Source organism: Camelus bactrianus, chromosome 7 (genome assembly GCF_048773025.1).
Source record: "Camelus bactrianus isolate YW-2024 breed Bactrian camel chromosome 7, ASM4877302v1, whole genome shotgun sequence".
In the NCBI taxonomy this organism is placed as follows: domain Eukaryota; kingdom Metazoa; phylum Chordata; class Mammalia; order Artiodactyla; family Camelidae; genus Camelus; species Camelus bactrianus.
The window spans coordinates 35,262,370-35,285,126 of NC_133545.1; positions in this window are offsets into that span (position 1 = coordinate 35,262,370).

Here is a 22,757-nt window from a genome sequence, read left to right on the forward strand (position 1 = left end):
TTGGCCCTAAATGCTGCACAGTTATAGAGCTGGGTGGCAGAGAGGAGTAATTAAAGCCTCAGCTTTCTGGGCAGAAGGCTGTAAAGGAAGTCCCAGGGAACCTACAAGTACCAGGGAGAACAGACAGAGGGCAGGGCTTGGAAAAGAAACCCTACAAAGTTGTTTATGAACTCCTGGGCGCATCACCAAGTTGTGCACGTGTAGACCAGCTCCTAATCAGCGTATCAAAGCTACTGAGAATGGAACTAACACATAAACTACCAACTAGGTTCCAAACTAGTCGCTGGGTGGTACACACAAGGGACAGATCCAAAGACTTTGAAAACTAAACTGAAATTGCAACCACAGCCCACAAAAAGCATGTTGGCACTTTCAGCATAAACCTACCCAGGTTGAAGTCCTGCTAAAACAAAAACATCAACATTTTCCTTGGGATTTAAAGTAAACCAGGAGGGTTACAGCATAACATTCAAAATTTGCAAGCTACAGGCCAAAATTGTATTCCACGTGGAAAACTAGGAAAATTTCAACTTGCAGGAGAAAAGGCAATCAACAGATTCCAACAACAAAATGACACAGCTGTTGAACATATCCGAAAAGACTTTAAAGTAGTTATAAAAATGCTCCAACAATTAGGAACACTCTAGAAATAATGAAAAAATAGAAATTTTCAGCAAAGAAATAGAAGACATAAAGAAAAGACAAATGGAATTTTTTTAACTGAAATATGCAATAACCAAAACAAAAAATTCACTGGGGAAGCTCGATAATGGAAAGAAGATGACAGAGAAGAGGATCTTGAAAATAGATCAACAGAAATTATCCAATCTGAACAACAATCTGTTATCAGAAAATACCAACATACCAAGATTAGTAACTCTTTGCTAGTCTGTAAAAAAAAAAAAAAAAAAAAAAAAAAGAAATGGATATTGATATAAAATTATTTCATAATATCAACAAAAATATAGAATATCTAAGGATTAAATAATAAGAAATGTTGAAACTACATGAGGAAAACAATTAACCTAACAGAGGGAGAGATAAACAAGACCTGAACTGAAGGAAATGCTATGCCATGGACTCTAGATGATGGCTGATAACTTAGAACTGCCAGCTCTCCACAGTTAAAAAGAATTACAATACAATTCTAATTAATATTCCTCCATGATGTTTTGACAGACAGACTAGGTAAAAATACGTTAAAGTTTACGTGGAAGTTAAATGCCAGAAACAAGCCAAGAGAAGTATTTGAAAGGAACGACAGTGAGTAGGGGCTTGCTTTAAAATACCAGTGCATACTCTAAAGCCACTTTAATCCAAATAATATGTCACTGACATAGGAAAAGAATATAAAGCAATGGGAAAATAGGCCCCAGGTATATATATATTTCATACATGACAATCTGGTATTTAATTCAACGGGAAAATTATTTTTTAATCATTTAAATCAATCAGCTTTAAGAATGCTTGCAAAACTCACTACATATTTGGAGAAAAATAAAAGAAATAAAAATGTATACTTTAAAAGTATTAAAAATCCTAAAAGGGCATCTAGTACATGAAATCAGTATTCCCATTAGAAGAGATCTTTGAAACTGTTATTAGACCCAGCAGTTGTTAAAAAATAAATAAACATAATTCAACATATAAAATTGTAAAACACTTGCACAGCCGTCCATATTTCCTAAAAGAAATGAATTAGAGCTATAGAAATTGAGTGATATCATGAACCATTTTTGTAATAATAGCAAGATTTATAAAAAATTACATGAAATATAATCCTACTTTGTACATCAATGATAAAAATGATGAGTATGCATATGTATATTTATATTTATGTGTCTACAATATCTACACAGAATTATGACAATGAGAAAAACATAAAGGAGTCACAGTAGGCATTTAACATTGGTTGCTGAGGAGTGAAAAGGGAGTTTCTTGACTGAAAAGAAAAAAAACGGGAATTGTGGACTAAAGATTTAAAAATTTGGGAGAGGGTATAGCTCAGCGGTAGAGTGTGTGCTTAGAATGCACAGGGTCCTGGTTTCAGTCCCCAGTACCTCCATTTAAAATAAATAAACAAATAAAGTTATTGCCCCCAAAATAAATAAATCAAAATTTTAAAAAATTTATGATATCACTTCTATGTTGAATCTAAAAAATACAACAAACTAGTGAATATAACAAAATAGAAGCAAACACAGATATAGAATACAAACTAGTGGTTACCAGTGGGGTGGGGCACCATCAGGGTTGGGGAGCAGAAGGTACAAACTACCAGGTTTAAGACAGGCTCAAGGATGTATTGTATAACATGGGGAATATGGCCAATATTTTATAATAACTGTAAATGGAAAGTGACCTTTAAAAATTGTATAACAATAAAAAATAAAGTAGATGGACAATATACAATGAATCAATTCTAAAAAATGAAACAACCCTCCAAAAATATATTCTACTTTTAAAAAGCATGTAATTCTTGATTACATTTAAGCAAGAGAAGAATACTTGGGGGGACCATTGTCTCCAAATGATTTGAGTTTCAATGAAGAACTTGGAGCCAAGATCTTTTCTAACCACAAAGAGCTCATATCTATTCATTAGGCTCAGTCTAGAATAGAGATTTAAGCAATATCTGTTTCTAAGTCTCATCTAGATCCTCACTGCAGAGTATTACTGGGACAAATTAACAAATGAAAGATAACTTTTAATATATCTATACAGTTGTTGAGAATTGGAATTTTCTTTAATTTTTTTAATCCTTCACAAAGATAGCAGAGTTGAGTGCAAACAAAGGCACTTAAGCATATTTTAAATTAGATGTATGTATTTTCTTATGTCACTTCTGTTTATTTAATACTAAAGCTATGATTCTGTGCTTCAGACAATAACAACCATTAAGGCCAAACATGGTAATAGCTATGTCCATACTGTCACGTACTGACCTTGGCTGAGAAACTGACGCTTTGGAGAGGAAAGTGTCTAGTTACTCTCACCTATTAGGCACAATTACTATATTCCTTCCCCCACAGTGCGGTATCGCATTGTCTATAATGGGTGTAATTTCTAGAGAAGAAAGATGTCCTACTGTCAAAAAGAAGAAAGATGTCAGGAGAGAATTGAGTTGCTGAACTCCTACTCTGTATCGTCTCTGTGATAGATTTCCATACCTCATCCCAGCTATCTGCCTAAGAACTCTCTGAGGAAGAGATAATTTCCTTTTTCACTAGATGAGGACCCTAGCTTCACATAATTTAAGAAAAATATCTAAGTTTATAGTGAGTGGCAGAGTTGCAATCTGAACTTTACACATTTTTCATTTCTATTACCCAATGCTGTCTCTAAAACCAGAAAAAAAATTATTTAAGAACATCAGCTTCTAAGTCTTAAAGTGAATTCTTCATTTTTTCTTGGTTTCTTTGTTTGATTTGAGGGTGCATTTTGTTTCACCAGTCATATCTCAGAGCATAACTTGAAAGAGCTAGAAATAGAACTAGAATGAATATCACTCAAAAATGGATGAAGGGCTTTTTCAATCCTCTTTTAGGACATGTTTTTGTTGTACATGAGATGGTTGCATCATAGTAAGCAGCAGCAAGATTGCTTTTGCTTTCAATTAAGTATGGTTTAAAGAAGTATGTGTGGCTACCAAGTCTGAACCCTAGAAATAAAACTACAGTCATCAGTCTCAAGTATGTTCCATTTCAGGAGGATATCCAGGTAGTGCCCTCTCCCTCCCAATAAAACCATTCTTGACTTTCCGCCTCCCCCCATAGCCTTGAAGATCACAGAAAGCCCAGTATCACATTCTACGTGCACAGAACCAGTAGTTTAATTAATGAGAACCCCATTTCCCCTTTTCCTTTAAAAATGAGTATTCAGATGCCAACTCGAAATAAATTTATGAGATCTCAGGTATGAAAAATTGTTGCACAGAATTTTATAATGGAGAGAAGACAAAACTACGGTGCCTATCACAGTCCTATGGTTGAAGTAAACGGCACAAAAAAGCTGGGGTATGAATGGTCAGAAACTAGCACAGGATAACCATGGGCAAAAAGACTTGGGATGATCTTGAATGTAGGAGACTGTTATTATAGACTGCTCAGCCAAAGAAAAGCCCTTCCTCTTGCTGAATATATGTGTCAGTCAGCATTCAGTGAGAGAATCAGAGCCACAAGGGATGATTTAGAATGGGGTACTTACAGAGATTTTAACCCCACGCAATTGTAGGAGCTGATGGAACAGTCTCGGTTCAGCTATTTCTTCTGCTTCTGGTGCTGATTGTGGAGTCATAGTGCAGGAGGTCGAGAAGGAAAGATAGCCACGAAGCTGGGGAGAGAAGGAAGAGCTGAAGCCTGCGAGGAACACCTAGGACCTGTATCTATCTCGTGTCTGTCCTTCTTCATTAACATCATGTATGACATACAGGAAAAGTTGGCACTTGTCACAGAGTCACACTAGCACCTGACCAAGGACTTAAGAATAACTAAAGGAAGAAATCTCATGGAAGCAGCAGAATCCATGGCTCTAGCTGCTACCCATGCTAGGAAAGTGAACCACCAGATACTCAGAAATATACGTGAACTGCAACAAGGTTTGGCCTATATCAAACTTCAGTAAATAAACATGGCTAATTTTTCTTTCACATCTACCTTCCAAATATTACACAGGTTTTTCTTGAGACCATTCTTAATCAGAAACATAAAGGGAAGGACATTCTTAGAAATAGAGTCCAGATTAACCAACATGATGCATTATAAAACCACAACAGTCCATCCCTTGTCACCACAGTATCCATACACATCTCTTTAAATGATACTCAAATTTCAAATAAAGACAAAAGCAAAGCTTCCTTCTATCTATCATGCTACTACTATCCCATGTACAACCCCAAATATCTTAACCCTCTTCCTAAAAGAGGATAAAAAAACATCCCTTATCCAGCTTTGGGTGATGTTTATTCATTTTACTAGCTGAGTCATAGTGCACCTTTGGAATTATGTAAACTAAATACTGAGACAAAACATTACCTGCTATTAAAACCTCTTATGTTAGCTGGCAAGGGAATGGGACAGAGGGAGGTAAAAATTTTATTAAGATTTGTTTATTTCAAAACATATTAATATGTTTATTTCAAAATATGGGAAAAGTATAAAACTCATAACAGTTACAGATCTTGTTTCTGGAGTTGATCCCATGGTCATAGTATTTATAATGACTTTCTTCCACTGCCCATTTCATGTAACCTTTGCCCTCAGCAAGCACCTCAGCTGGTTAAGGCTCCCTGCCTGGTGGGGTGACCCAAATCTTCATTCCTGAACAGAGTGTGTCATTAGTGGTCCTATGTATATTGGGCAGTTGTACATTAATCAAAGTGCATGGAAATATTGAAAATGCCTAGGACAGTCTCTGAACTTCAATTTCAGACATATTCCTCCTTACCCCCGTATTAGTTATGTATTTCTGTTTGCTAAATTACATCAAAACTTAGCAACTTAAAATAAATAGATTTTATTATCTTAGCTTCTGAGTGTTGGGAATCTGGGAGAAAGTTAAGTCCATTGATTGTCTCAGGTCACTCATGAAGTTTTAGTCAAGATGGTTGAGGCTGCAGTCATCTGAATGCTTCCCTGAGTGAGCCAGCAAGGGAGGGCAGGCAAGTCATAGTCTTTTTGTAACCTAATCAGGGAAGTAACATTCATATTGCTGAACTCCGTCCATTAGAAGTGAGTCACAAGATCCAGCCCACATAGAGAGAAAGGAAATTACACAAGGGTATGAATGCTATGAGGTGGACTCTTACAGGCCTACCAGAGCTTTGCACAGAATTAGGTTGCATGAAGAATGTAACAAAAAACATATTTCCGACTGCCAAGAAGGCGCCTCTTTGCATTGCTATAATTGATAGTATAATACACAATGGAATGTTTAAAATTTCATCCAATTAGAATCACTTTACTTATCTAACGCTGGTTCATCTACATGATGTTCTCAAATCTGTCACTCCATTTAAAAATAAGGATTTTAAAACCCTTTTTAATGGAAAAGGAAAATTAATGGAAAAAGTGAATTTGTACCATTACTTTTACCTGTAGTTGCATGTAGAATTTTTAAAAGGGGATATTCTATATACATTTTATTTTATTTAAGGAGACAAAAATCATCTCACCATAGTTCCTTTAAAAAGATTGATAAATCTGGAAAAGGGCATTAGAAAATAACTAGTCCAACCTCTTGATTTTATCAGTGAGGAAACTCAGGGTTATTCAAACTTTCATGGCTATTTGATAATAAGTCTAGGCAATGGCATGCTGAAACTGACCTGCGTGGGCTTGCAAGGGTTAACTGGGCGCTAGTCGCCCAACACAACTTTCAGTAGTGTTCAAGTTCATAGCTTGAAGTTAGCCACAATAGGAGTACTTACACCATGGAAATCTGCAAACATTACAAATCAGTGTTTTTGTTTGTTTGTTTTTTCTCCTAGTGTGCCAATTATTAAACATTCACTGGCACAACATTGGGCTTTCTCATCTCTTGTTCCCTATATGCTATGCATTGGCTGTGTGTCTTTTTCATGAAGACCAAAGCTGCTGAACTAATTATCTTATATAATGTTTTATCCTCCTCAATCTGACCTGGACTTTGTACATAATGTTTCTTCAGAAGTTACATTCAGTTAGATGCACTGTTAATGAAATGCAGGCTTATTAGATACCCACAGTAATTATGGGTCCCAGTGATCTTTGAGAAAGATGGATGCCCATTTTCTCTATTTCGAATTGTTTTCCACAAGAAAGCAATTACCTTTATTTAGTGTCTACTATGGCTATATTTTTAATACTGCTACACAGTATTAGCCATACTCATGGCTTTTCATGTGATCTATATGACAATTAAATTTTAAAACCTCTTCCCTTCATGTTATGCACATTATAGCAAACTCTCTTATAAACCCTATCTCCTGTGGGGTCAAAAAATACAAACAATACAAAACATTAAGAGATCTCTTTATGTTCTTTATGTTTATATTCTTATTTCTTGACATGTATTATTATTTTTAATTACTACATAATATTACAGGGTCATTTCTAATTAGTAACAGCAACATACAAAACAAATTTGTCATTCGTGGAACCAGTAAAAATTGTGAACTACAAACTTTGAATTCTTTGAGTTTGTCTAAGCAAGAGTTTCCAAAAAATTGTTTATATATGACATATATTGTAGTAGATATTTAGTAGCATAATTATCCTCTAAAAACTTGCATTACTCTAATTAATAACCCCATGCTGGTTATCACCAGGACCTCTTGCTATAGCACAGTGAATTCCTTATTAAATGAAGAAGCAAACCTGCTGTGTGTCGTTTGTTTTTTGTTTTTAAAAATTTATCCAGAATCTTACTCTCACCATCTCCACAGCTACAGACCTGGTCTAGTCAACATCTCTTACTTGGATCATGGCAATTATCCTTGTCTTAGTCAATTTAAGCTGCTATAACAAAATCAAACAGACTGGGTACCTTATAAACAACAAAAATGTATCTCTCACAGTTCTGGAGACTAGGAAGCCCACGACTGAGGTGCTAGGTTGTGTTCTGAGGAGGACAGTCTTCCTGGTTCATAGCTGGTGACTGCAGTCTGTGTCCTCATGTAGTGGGACGGCTAGGGTTTTCTGTGGGGTTTCAATTATAAGGCCCTAATCCTATTCACAAAGACTCCACTCTTATGATTGAAACACCACCCAAAGGCCCCACCTCTAACACTATCATTTTGGGGGTTAGGATTTCAACATATGAATTTTGAGGTCAGACCATAGGGATCTTCTAACTAGCTTTTCTGTTTCTATTCTTGCCTTCCGACAACCATTGCTCCACACAACAGCCAGACTCATCATTTAAAAGGTATATGAGATCTGCTGAATCCCACAATCATTTCTCATCTCACTGAGAGCAAAAGCCCATGGTTCATGTAATGACTTAACAAACCCTACATGATCTGACCTGTTTTCTTCTCTGACCTCATCTCCTTCTCCCTCCCTCACTCCATCTGCTCCAGCCACACTGCTCACCATGTTTTGTCCTGTATTGTTTTTTTAAATACTGCAGTCATGTTTGCATCTCAGATACTGCCATTAGCTATATCTCTCTGCCTGGAATGCTTTTCTTCCTAATATTTGAATAGCTCTCTCTCTCACCTTTTCACAGTTTTTGTGTAAATATCATAAACATTCTCAGTAAATCACTGCTGATTACCATGTCTAAAAATACAAATAAATACAAAATAATACATATATAGTCTTAAATTAATATTTTTGAAGAAAGGAAGAAAAAAAGAAAAATAAACCCAAAAGTAAAATACAAGAAAACATAGTAAACATAAAAATTAATGAATATGTTTATAAATCTATTTAATTACAGACTGTAAAAACAAATTAATAATGAGAATTAGTAGGAGAGAACAGATCTAACAGCCTGATAATAACATATGAAAATAACAGAAAGAGATTAGTGTTTTCATATTTTCAGTTCCTTGCATTATTTTGCAGTAGGATTGAGATGTTCATTTTAGGTATCTTTAAAACTAGAATGTGGTTTAAAATATAAGTCCATCCTTTTTAAAAAAAAAATATTACTAGGCAAAAATAACATAAGCAAAAAGAGAAACTGACAAATATATAAACATATTTAGGGATTTTACAGATACCTTCCTCAGAAACTGAATATCAAACAGACAAAACAGTAATAAGATTGTTGAAAACATAAAAAGTGAAGTTATAAAGCTGTACCTTTTGAACATGCAGACAGCCTTCATGGAAAAAAGAGAGATGATAAATCTTTTCAATCACAAAGGATGCCTATATACAAAAGAATATCTTATATAAACTATTTTCTCTTACCACAATGTTATAAAGAGTCAAAACAGGGGACACACACACACACACTAAAATACTGAAAATACACTTCAGAATAATCTACTGTCCAAAGAATAAATTATAATGAAAGTTATGAATTAGAACTGCATAAAAATGAAAGCCATACAGATGAAAATGCACAAATGCCTTTTACAAAGAAAAAAAAATGTTTAACTTTGTTACACTTTTCACAAATCAAGACTAAAAATTAATGATCTAAGTATCTAATTCAAGAAGCTAGAGACAGATCAACAAAGAAAGCCCAGAGAATAAGGAGATTATAATGGTAAGAGTAGAAGTAATTTTTTTATAATAGGAAGAATAGAGAAGATCAACAAAATCAAAAAGCTTTAAAATAGCAATCAAAAAAAAAACTACAAGAAGCAAGACTGATTAAGAGTATTAACAATTTTTTTTTAGGTTTTGGAAAGTTGAAGGAGACATAACTATACATAAAGCAAATATTTGAAACCACCAAAAGAAAATAGTATGGAAAATGATGCAAATAGAATTGAAAATTATATCGAAAGAACAATTTTCAAGAAAATCACTTGCAAATTGACTCAAGAACCAATAGAGGCCAGAAAAGAATTATAACCATTATAAAATTGAGACAGCAGTAAAATTCTATTAATTGCAAAAGGATGATTCAAAATATTTTAAAGAATTTTACCAACCTTATATGAACTCATGTGATTTTTATTAAATTCATTACGTGGTGCTCCATCACCACCATCTAATTCTAGAACATTTTCATCACCCCAAGGGAAACCATGTACCTATTAGCAGTCAGTCCCAATTTCCCTCTCTCCTCACCCCTTGACAATCACTGCAAAACACTTGTTTTAAAATTATAATTATTAACGTGAGAGTGTTCAGACAGATAGACTTGAACAAATCGAATTTGGAAGGCAAAGGAACAGTCTCCTTTACTGCTCTCTCCTTCAGGTTCACTTTAAGTAGTAATCAACATGAAAAGTCTTCCATTAAAAAAAAATAGTACATTTATCAAGTGAATTCTCTCCTGATAGCAGTATAATTAACATTTTAATAGACATGTTTTGAAGTTCAGTTCTTGAAGAGTCAGTTAAATATAAATTCATAATGCCAACTTGTACCCTGCTGCATTTCTCAGATTGCAGAAATGTGTATGCACTTGTATATTGTAAGTTATTGAATTCAGTCAACATAATTTAGGTGTATTGAGTGATTATGACAGTATGCAAACCTCTTTAAATTGGCTAATGTAAAAGCAGCATTCACATTGCTTCAGCATAACCTAATCTATTGCTTCTGTCAGGCGAGGAAGAAATTTGAACCTTCTTCTGAGGAGTAGCCCAGTCTCCATCCAAACTCCAACTTTCCTGGGCCTGAGACAAGCATCACCTCCCCCAGGAAACCTCACCTGATCACTCTCACACATTGACCTTCCCTTTTTTGGAATTCCTCTTCAGCACTTATTTATTTTAGACACCCAATGGAACATTGTGTCACAGCTTAATCGTGCTAACAAAAGCACTGAGGGTGATGGGATGTTTTTTAACCTAACAGATCTTTTACTGGCAATTATTCTAGCACTAGTGTTTCTGCAGAAACAATGCCCTCATTTCAGTGATGCTGCCATGGCTCCCATCACTTTGTTGACTCCCGTTACTCAGCCTCCTGGGCATTTTCCTATGAATCTCTGATGAAGATTCATGTCCTTCTACAAAACAGCATTCCTTTTTGATCTTGTTTTTAATCTCAGCTATCAACTGGGACAATAGCACTTACTTCAGAGTCTAACCTATTATTTACTCTATAATTTCGGGGGAAAAGAGAGACTTTCCTCCAAGAAGTTGGGTGTATAAACTTTTCCACAAATTGAGCATTAATTCCTCTATGAAAATGCCTCAAACTGCATGCACACTGAGGAATTCCTAAGGCATGGTCTCTCCCTCTAGGAGTTCCTAAACTAATTGGAAAAACAAGCCATATAAGAACCATTTGAAACAACATGCCTTATTTTTCAGTAAATATGTATAAATTTATATGTACCTATTAATACAACTGACAGTTGTCAGACATTGGTGCTGGAAAATCAGAAATAAAAGATACAGACAATGACTTATTATCTGGTACAAAATGTAGAAAGATGCTTTATTGAAGTAAAATTTCAGAAGCTACAGAACCAGGCTAAAATGGAAGTCAAGGAAAATGAAAGATTAAGGAAAATACGAGGTTGGTATATCTCCTGTATTGTCCAAGAAAACTGGGAAGAAATTGTTGTATCTTACAGGAATAAGAAATAATGAACACAGTCTCCAAGTTCTCACTTTCTGATGACTAGAAAAAAAATAAATACTCTTAAAAAAAATCTACAGCATGATACTACCTGTACATATGTATTAAATGACTCTTCAAGTAATTGAATGACCCTTTTTTATCCCTTCCTAAATTTTAAATCCTATGATGTCAGAGTATATTTTGTCAGCTCACAAGTAGTAGATACTCAACAATATTTGGCAAAGGAATTTTACAAATGAGTGATTAGACTCACTGATGTTAGTTCTTAGCTCAGTACTTGGTCAATGCAAGTAATACGCTAGCCTAAACGTGAGAGACAGAGGGCAATTAGGACAATAGAAAAGCAAAACATTGAAAATGGATCTTCTAAACGTTGACACCAATGTAGAGCTTTTAATTAGGATATCAGTAAAAGTGACTGACATTCCCTTTGTCCAAGAGGCAAGGATAAAAACTGAACAACTACTGGCGACTTTCATTTCTTCAGACTCAAGAGGGCTAGATAGGGAAACTACGTGAATTGCTTATGACCATAGAGAATATAAGTAACAAGTAATAGAAAAGCAGTGTTTCTCTGTGTACTGGTTGAGTGTGCTTATTATAGAGCAAGGTGAAGGTGGGCTACTTAGAAATCTGGAAATATAGCCTGAAGCAATGCTCTATAAACTTTAAATTCCCTTGAAAACAATTTCTTTTTTCAAATTCGTGCAAATTTAGCAGTGTAGTTCCTTTATATTTCTGTTTGTTTTCATGACCGTGGAGGCAAAGACCATTTCTTTCCTGCTTGATTTTGAGTAGTTATCACAATGCCTAGTATCTTGCTAAACAACTAATAAATATCTGTGGAATGAATGCAAAATCATTTTAATTATTTTCCAATTGGCAAAGCAATAGACCTCAAAATATTTTTATATCTTATTGATAATAAATAATTCAATTGCATTGAAACTGTCAACTTTGGTAAATTAGCTTGAATTGAAACAGAGTTGACATCTTTTATACAATTTCCCATTTATCTCAACATCACATGTTATGAGACTTTCTTCTTACCTAATAAGGGAATACAGTTGGTACCATTTTTCTCCTTTGTATGAACTTTGTTAATTACCATGAAGGAAGACTTCCAGAAAGCCACTGAAGAAGTGAGACAGTGCAAAGTTTTGGGAGTTTTATCAATGGAAATTTCAATAACTGCACCTTCTTATTGAAATGTCAAGGCAATGATTCTCAGGTGCTGGGCTGAAAATGTCTCCAATCCACCAATCAGGTTCTATTAATATTTCAAGGAAAAAATGATACAAAGACCTTTTTTATTAAAGAAAGATTACTGTTGGTATTCTTTGCTGTTAATGGTCTCATTTTCATTCCAGGCAAATGGACTAAGAATCTTAAAATTACTCATTTTCTCAGCAATTAGTTTCTCATCCAAGTCTCAAGCCTCATTTTCATGGCAGCCATTTTGTGTTATGTAGTTAAATCATTCGATTTTTGCCTTGCAGTTAATTGATTGTAAAGTAGTCAGTCTTGAAAAAGAATTGTTATATATGCAAATACTGTGATACACTCTTTTCAATAAATTTAACAATTAATTTAATTCTTGTAGATGAATCCTAACTCCATGAAGGAAAACAGACATTAAGACATGACTTAAAAACTGATAAGCAGTTTCATTCAGTGTATCTATAGAAGGATTGAGTAATTTTTTTTATTTTTAAAGCAAGTTATTTTAATGCTTTTTATCATTTTGCCCCCCTATTAAAAAAACTGCTACAAAAAGATTGTCTTATGATAGCCTTACTGATTTGTCATGGATAATGAGGTGCCTGCAGGTACGTGTGTGGGGCACAATGTTTTGTCTGTCATGATTTGGCTCCATCTGTGCATTCATCTCTGTAGATACATTTTTTTTCCCTAGATAATATGATGCTTTATGAAAAATCACACATTTGTTGATAAAATGTGTTCACAAGTTTTGTGTTTTTTTTTTTTTATCATTAAGCATGGTGCAAATTAACATGACTTTGCAGACATATTTAAAAAGCAGGATATTTCACTTACTTGAGGAAGCTAATTTTTCCAACAAACAAATTGTGTGGATTTTCATATACTTCATTCTTTCCATGAGCCTCCTTCCTGTGCTTCATATGTTTCATTCTTCCCTGTGTCTCCCTCCTGTGTATCAATCCAAACATTGGTGACCTTAATATATTTTGTTTGGAGTACATTATTTACATTGCTCTGATCATAAGAGCACTAGGTCCTTCCATAACACAAAGCTACCATATTTTTCCAGTCACTGCCTGCACATTAAAATTTCTAAGTTCCAGAATATTAAGACAAAATGGAAGTTCACCAAAATGGAAAAGTGATATTCTTATAATTTGTTTGTGAAAGCACCATGAAACAAAAAATTAAAAAGGGATTAAAAAAATGTTATTTTCCAAATCTTTGAGAAAAAATTCACAGCACAGAAAGATGATTTTCCTGCAGCTGAACACATCTTTACTTATTAGCATGTACGTAGTCTCCAATGTGAAGAGCCCTATAGAAAAGAGATGCTCCAGGACATAGCATCAGGTAACCCTGAGACAGCCAAGTTGTATTTAACTAAAAGCCACATCTTCTAACCTGAAGAAAGTGCATTTCTGTGTCTACTGTAGTCTACAGTTGACTACCTGGATATGGTGATGCCATGAGAACATTTTAAAACTATAGCAGAGTAAGATTTGCTCTCTTTCGGATAGCTTACTTTAGCATTTCTCTCTGCTGTCGATGAAAGTTCATAGGAGGAAAGAGGCCCAGAATATATTTGCAGGACTTCACTTTCGGAAAAAAATTTAGACTTTATGTGACAACAGGGAAATATTTACATTTAATAAAACTACTCTAGCTCTTTCTGGAACTCCTAATTTTATATCTCCATTTCTCCTGCTTTTTCACTCCTGCACCCTGCTATTCACTTTTGCTACATGAGTGGCCTAAATCTATTATCTTGAAATTTGATTGCTATGTGGTGAAAGTATTATCAATGAAATAACCATCTGAGGAACCAATTACAGGACTTGTGCTCACCTTGGTATCTGATGAGAATTATTTAAATCTACCTTGTGCTGTCCAAGTTTGTCAACTAGTATCTATTAGAGGTAATCTTACATTAAAATTTGGCTCCAAAAGCTACAGAAAACTAGAATAAGGTTGTATTATAGGTTAGGACCCACAGGAAGCATACTCTGAGACTGGTATTCAGAACATTTATTGAGACATGCTCTTAGGATTCAAAAGTGTAGAAGGGGAGGGAAGAGAGCAAGATTGGGCAGAGGGGAAATTTGGATGAAATGCAGTCTCCACAATGCTCAAAGCTAAAGGCCACAAAGAGCTTTGAAGCTGGAATGATCCTTCAGATTTTTCCACATTGTTATTATGAGAAAGCCAAGTCTTTATATTCTCAAATCAATCCGTCATGGGGTGTAGGCTACCCCGAGAAAGAAGTGTGACTTTGGCAGAAGCAGCTCCTCCAACTAAGAGCTATTTCCAGAGAAGAATGACAGCTGAGGGTTTCCAGCAATTAGGGTAACAAGCGCTTCAAAACTGAACAGGAATCTGGATAGCATATCACAGTATCCATTACTGAGTATCATTTTTCTCTCCAAGCCAAGAAGCACCCACTGACCCTTTCAAACTGACCTATCACAAAGTAGTTCCTCAATGCAGAAAGAAATGAAAATCTGCCCAAGTAGAAAGAAGAGATATTTCAAATCAAGTTTGGAATATTTTTTAAATGTTACATCTTAGAATATATAGCCTTGCTTGATTTTTGTTTTATCTCCATTTCACATTTAAAAACTTAATTATTAAAGTAACTGATGCAATTTACTGAAATTCTGCCATGTGCTAAGCACCATGCTAGAGGCTTTCATATAATCTAACAAAAATCTCAGGGTTAGATACTGCTACACATTGAATAGATAAAGAAAGCAGGCTGGGGGAAGTTAAGTACATTGTCCTTGGTCACACAGCTAGTAGATGGCTGAGTTGCGTCTAACTCCCCATCTGTATCCTTTCTACTACTCTGCACTGTTACTGGGATTAAAAAGAAATATATTTAAAACATAATTTTACAATTTATCAACCTTAGAATTAGAGACTTTGTCTATCTCATTTGTAAATCACAGCAGACACTGCTCTTCATCTTAGTAACCCAGAAACTAATCTAGGTTCTTTGATCAGTCTCCTCAAGTGAAAAATGGGAATAAAAAATATTTTCTTTACCTATGCAAATAGCTTGTGATGAACAAATGAGATAATGAATATTTAAGTGACTTGAAAACTATAAAGTGCTGAAAAATATATATAATAATTATTATGATGATTACTTCTTTTGCATTGATTCATTCTAGTTGCATTTGGGAAATGTATAATTTTGAAAAGGCATGTACCTTCACATGCATGCTTATTTTATAATATTTAGCTATGACCTTCACCTTCAGGCTTTAAAAAATCAGATAGTATTAATATTCAGTAGAAAGAAAGGAAGGCCATATTTTTATTTTAATGAAACAAGATGATTTTTTAAAATAATAATGTTATTACTTATAATTATATAAAGGTACAACTTGCTTTGTGAAAAATTTAGCATTGGATGTTTAAGGACAGTTTAGTTCTTGAATTCTACCTTTACCCTTCTGGACTTCCTTATTTATATGACTAATAGCCAAATAGGGAAGAGCGTATTGGATGCAACACTGGCTGAGCAAGGTTCCTATAACCCCACAAATACAAGGTTGCTTGGCAGAAGCTAATTTGGAGAATGTGACTTAAGCTCAGACTCAACTGAGTCTCCTTGTTCCTATGGGCCAGCAGAGCAGTAGATCTAGAATCTGTTCACCCAATAAGCTACATGGAAATGAGGCTGAATTCAGAAATATAATGGCAACCAGATTCATCAGTAACTAGAAGAATGTGGTTGAGAGACTATGAGTCACGAGTACATTGCCCTTTAAGGCAGAACTATCCCCACTAGTAAAACACAGCCTAGTAAAATTAGCAACTCTACCAAAACGAAGAACTATAAGTGGTAAAGGGAGAGGCCAACAATAGGGTAGATGCTTTTCTATTCTTTGAGGCCAGATGGAAAGGCACTAGAAAGACTGCATCACACACGTGTGCGCGTGCACGCGCGCACACACACACACACACACACACACACACACACACACATTCCTAATGTAGATTCTCTGATGAGTTCTTTAGTAAATGGAGACATAATTCCTTACATTAAAGAAAAAGTGCTTAAAGGTGACATAAAACAAATCGATTGTGTCCCAATTTTCTTCTGGCTGTTCTAAGAATTAAATTGACATGAGACAGATTAACAAGAAAATTAAACAAAAGTTTTATAACGTATATACATGGGAGAGACCTAGGAAAACTGAGTAACCCCCCAAAATGGTTAAAACCCTCACCTTAAATATTATATTCAGTAAAAGACAAAAGAGAATGTTGAGGGTAGTGCTTTGGGACCTCTAAGGGGGAAAAGGCAATTGACATGGAGATGGAAAAGCAAATATTTCATTAAGAAATGCTTGCTGGGCCCTGCAGAGACAATGGGACACAGAGGAGGATTTTACCAACAGACTTGCTAGGTTCCTCCTCCCCGTCAACACATCTAGTTCATATTAGAGTTATCTCCCCTATAGTTTTGCTCCCTTATAATAGTGAAATTCAGGTGGTAAAGATACCAAATATATTCAGATTTATCTACAGATTCAATGCCCTTTTAATACAAATCCTCAAGGTTTTTGTCAACTCTGAAAATTATATGGAAAACAAAGGTCAAAATAACCAAAATATACTTTAAAAATAAGAAAAATAAGGAATACTTGCTCTGTTGGCTGCAGTAATTAAGACAGTGTGGCTATTGGCAGAGCAATAGGAAACTAAATCAATGTAGCAGAATAGAGTCCAGAAATAAACAGATGCATATGTAAATATTTGTTAAATGTAGCATAGCAAGGAAAGAAGATTTTTTTAAAGAAATGTTACAAGGTTATTTTTGTATGCATATGGAAAAAAATAATTAGATTTCTACCTTACCCCATCCACAAAAAAATTAATTTTAGATAAATTATAGAACTAAATGCAAATGACAAAACTATAAAGCTTCTAGAAGATAATGTCAGTGAGTATTTCCATTACTTTGTGGCAGGGAAGGAACTCTTAAGACCAAACAAAGCTAAATTTATCACTTTAAAGTAAGAATTTCTGTTCATCGAAATACACCATCTAGAGAAATAAAATAAATTGCAAACTGGAGAATATATTTGCATGATATTTAACTGATGTAGGGGAGCAAAATCTGCCACCCCGAAATGTCTCTTTGGCATGTGGATTATTTCAAGCTGAACACAATCAAGGCCCAAAAGACTCAACCAAAAATTTTGACCTTCTCCTGAACTGCCTAAAGAATGTAGATGGAGGACTTAAAAACACACAAGTGATCAGAAAAGATGAAAATTAACCACTTTTGTTACGGAAACGACAGGCCAGTCAAGAAACAAGCACCACTCGGAGGGTTGGAGTACTCAGATGTATTACGCCGGCGGGCTCAGAGGGGCTCCTGCTCCGAAGCTCTGAGCACCTCCAAGACGTGCTCATGAGGTTTTATAGGGTAAAGTACAAGCTTCGGGTATTAGGCCAATAGGCATGGAACAGCTTTAGCAGCATTATCATCACAAAAGTGGAGGCGGGGAGGCAGCAAACCAACATTCCAAAGCCAGATATGTATCTTTGAAAATCCAGCTGGCTAGCAAAAAACATGAACAGCAAACCAACACTAATTAACCTAGATTTACAAGTTAGTCTAGCAGAACTCAGATCAGTATTCCAATACTTAGACTTGTTAGCCCAGCCCAGCCTCTCCTTCACATTCCTAGACCTGTGAGTTATCTTGTTAGACCAGCCCAGCTTTTCCTTCACACTTTCACACTCACCTGATTGAATAAATTCAAAAGTCTAACAGTTCCAACTCATATGAACTGCAAGTATGAGTGTCATTTGGTGCATTCCCTTTGGGAAATCATTTGACATCATCAAGTAAATTTAAAAACATGCATAGCCTATTGAAGCTGTGAACGAAAATACTGCAACCATACCAGTAAACAAAGAATGCTGGAACCAAGTCATCAGCCGCTGCCGCCACCCCCCCCCAGTGAGAACAGGCCTGCAGCCCAGCCCCTGCAGCCACTCACAATGGTGCACCCTGAGGGGACTCAGAATAAGAAAGGATAGGATTCTGGCCCTAGACAGCTAGGTGCTTGTCAAAGGAATGAATTCAATGAGCCCAAATGTTTGCTTCCTCCCATAAATAGAAAAGCACTAAATTCTTTAACTTGAGATGCCTGGTTTTCTTTAGATAACAAGTAATCTTTTATTGTTCCAACTACCTGTTCTTTGTTGTAAAGCTCATATATAACCTTGCCCCTCCCCTATCTCTTTGGAGCAGTCCCTCAGAGCGATCTGCGAGGCTGTCATCCCAGCTCGAGTCCTCCCGCCAAATAAAACATAACTCTTAACTTTTAGGTTGCACATTTATTTCAGTCGACAAAGTAGAGCAGGGCCATGTGGGGTCCTCCTGGGTACAAGTCCTTTCCTTGTCCCCTGTTTCTTGTTTGTAAGAAATAGGCTTCGTTCATCCTCTTTGACCCTCCCTGAGTTCCAAAGGGCAGATTCAAACAGCTGTTAATCAGGGAAGGGAATGCAGAGACTAGGGAGGAATAGTCAGGAAACAATAGTGTAGCCTTAAGGCAGGGTCCTGTTTCCTCGGCAAGGGATATACATAACAATATCTTTGAGTTCTTCTACAGGAAGTAGGGCCCCCACCCAGGTGGAGGATGGCAACTTCAGGCTGAGCACAAGATTCCTGGAACATTGCCCTGTTACCTCTCTACCAGCCAATCAGAAGAAAGTCATACATCCTGCAGCTCTCACCCCAAATTCTGCCTATAAAAACTTTTCCCCCCAAACCACCGGGGAGTTCAGGTTTCTCGAGCATGATCTGCTGGTCCTCCTTGCTAGGCCCTGCAATAAACCTTTCTCTGCTCTAAACTCCACGGTTCCCATTTGTTTGGCCCCAAGGTGTGTCATGAACTTGAACATTTGTTCCGTAACATTATGATCCTGCAGTTCTCATCCTAGGTATAAGCATAGAGAAACTCATGCCCAGGTGCACTAAATGACACGTAAAAGAGTTTTTATTGCTCATTCTTTGCAATGGTTCCATACTGGAAATAACCCAGATATCCATGAAGAGTAAAATGGGAAAATAAATAACGGCATAAAATGGAATGCCAAAACAACACTGGAAATGAACAAACTACTACTAAATACAGTGAACACAATACGTTGAATGAATCAGTCATAGAAGTATGTAGATAGTATGTCTTTGTGAACAAAAAATACTGCAAACCATATCAGTAAACAATGGATGCTGAAACCATCAAGTCATCAGCAGCTGCCACCACCCACAATGAATGAAGCCCAGTGAAGACAAGCTTGTAGCCCAGCCTCTGCAGCCACTCACAATGGTGCACCCTGAGGGGACTCCGAATGGACAGGATTCTGGCCCTAGATAGCTGGTAGGTGCTTGTCAAAGGAATGAATTCAATGAGCCCAAATGTTTGCTTCCTCCTATACATAGAAAAGCAGTAAATTCTTTAACTTGAGATGCCTGGTTTCCTTTAGATAACAAGTAATCTTTTAGTGTTTCAACTACCTGGTCTTTGTTGTGAAGCTCCTATATATCCTAGCTCCTACCCTACCCCTTTGGAGCAGTCCCTCAGAGTGATCTGAGTCCCACCAAATAAAACAAATCTCAACTTTTAGGCTGCGCATTTATTTCAGTCGACAACTTCATTTAGATGATACTTAAAAATAGAAGAAAAAAAACCCCTCAAATTATCACATTTAGGTATGCAAACATAGGTGGTTGGTTACAAAAGCCAAGAAAATGATTATTGAAAACTGAAGATTATTTTTCCTCTAGAAGAAAGGCTATGTATTCAAGAAGGGGTATATGTGGGATAGTTGGTATGTCCTATGGCTTATGGTGTTTCTGCACTGATTCATTCCCTAGGTAATTGCAAGCCTTTTAAAATTCCATTTATCCTCCCAAGAAATAACAGTTGAGAAATTTGATATCAGCTTATATATTTAAAACAATAAAGTTTCTTATTTTTACCATGCATAGCACTAATATATTATTCTAAATCAACTTCTTACTTTTTTCCTAAGTTTGACCTTTTGAGTTGTGTTTTCTAATAAAAGATTCAAACTGCCAAAATTGAGGACAGAAAAAAAAGAGGTCAATTTCAGCCGAGATATTGCTTCATAGAAAAGAAGGCATTTGAACTACACTTGTAAAGGTACATGGCGATTTGATATTAGGAAAAGAGAGTTATGTAGCAAACACAAGCGGAGATATGTTCAATGACTTGACAAATAGACTAGTTTGACTTGATCATGCAGTTCATGTATGGGAATAATTGGAGTTTAGTCCAAAAAGTCAAAAGTCAAAAGTTCTGGGAAGTTTCTCTCTTTCTCTCTCTCTCCCACCCCTCCCTCCCTCTGCCTCTCTGCTTCTCCCTCCCTCCCTCCCTCTACCCCCACCAGTTAAGACAATTCTTGTTCATTCTTCAAATCTCTGCTTACTGTCACCCCCTTGGAAAGTCCTTCTTTTATCTCTAAACTAAGGAAAGCTCACCACATATGGACAACATATGGACATAATAACTCCAACACAATAAAAGTTTATTTCTTGCTTCATTAACACCACAGGGTGGATATAGAGTTTGCTAGACAGCTTTCTCCACAGCTATCCAGAAAGCAGAACTATCCAGGCTCTGTGACCTTTATCATGTGCCTTCCAAGGTTATTCTTCAGTTCATCTTTACCCTAACAGCCAGAAGAAAAAAGATCCTGGAGGGATGTTGCATGGTGGAAGAATTTTATGGGCCTGGAAACACATTGCTTCTTTTTACATTTTAATGGCCAGAACTCCCTCACATATTTACTTCATGTATAGGAGAAGTAAGACATATAGTCTATCTGTATATATAATATACAGTTCATATGTACATATAGATGATAAAGAGGAAGACTTGAGTTTTGGTGAACAGCTACCAATTTCTTCCATGTACCCTTAAAACACTGTGAAATAGACCACTTGAAAGGGAAAGAGAAACGTTGCCAGGTTAATCCTAAAAGAAAGATGGCTGGCATCAGAATGTTATTATGAGAGAAAACAGACTTGAAAACCAAATTCATTATTAAAGATAAACTGGATCACCAAATTATAATGGTATTCAATTAATAAAGAAAATTTAGTTAAATCTAAACATGTCTGTCTATTAACATCAAAAATATATAAAGACAACATTAAGAGAACTGAAAAAAATTTCAGAAAGAAATTGATGAATCATTATGGGAGCTTTAAACATACCTCTTTCTATAATCAAAATTTTAAAAGTCAGTGGGGAAAAAAAGATGAGATCATAGAAGACTGGGGCCAAAATGTCATCAATCTTGATCTAATAATCATATATAGAACTCTGCATGTAATGATTAGATAATTTATTTCATAAAAATGGACTATGTTGATTACACAGAAATACACATATGTGAAAAATCATTAATCTGAATTATCAAGGCTTCTGTACTCACTGTGTGTACGTTATGGCTTCCTAAAGAAAAAACATAAACCATATAAAAGACCAAAAAGTGAGTCTCATCAAACTCAAAAAAATCAGAATCATGCATCGTATTTTATATGGTATCCTCTGATCATATTGTATTTAAACGGAAATGAACAACAATCTGATTTTTACAACCAAACAAAACAAAAACATACAATTAGACATTGCTTCCTAAATAAATCATGTTCTAGTTCCTTCTTGGTGCCTCTTAGTATTTCAACCTGTAACAAGTAAGATGTATTAGCACTACTGCAATCTTTTTACTCACTCTGTACTCATTTCCTAACTATTCACAGACCCTCAGAGCTAAGAGAAGTAATACCAGGTGTTGTGTCTAGCACAGACATGCTGGAAGCTAGTTTTCTTCACATCCAGTGCTCTCAGGAACACATCCCCGCGGTCTTTTGGTGCTCTTCTTCCCCAGAATACATTTTTGTAAATAGAGCCATTGATTTGGAGAGAGGGTGACAGGCAAAGCAGTGTCACTCCCATGCTCGCTGATGATTCTGGCAGCACGGCCCTCTGCCTAGTATTGACTTACTGAGCACTTTGTGTATTGAACACCCCTGGCCATAAACACACATTTGCTGAAAACCCCATGACAGATGCCATTAGGTGATACTTTGCACTACAGGGCATTTCACAGTATTAAAGTTCCACACGCCTCCTGGTATCCTCCCATGCAGGCACCACTTACTAGAGCTATGGGATAAATGAGGGCCCTACTTGAATGCAGTATCTTAATGGGCTCTTTCAGAAAACTGGAAACTAGGAAAATCTTGGAGATTCAAAAAAAAAAAAAAAAGTT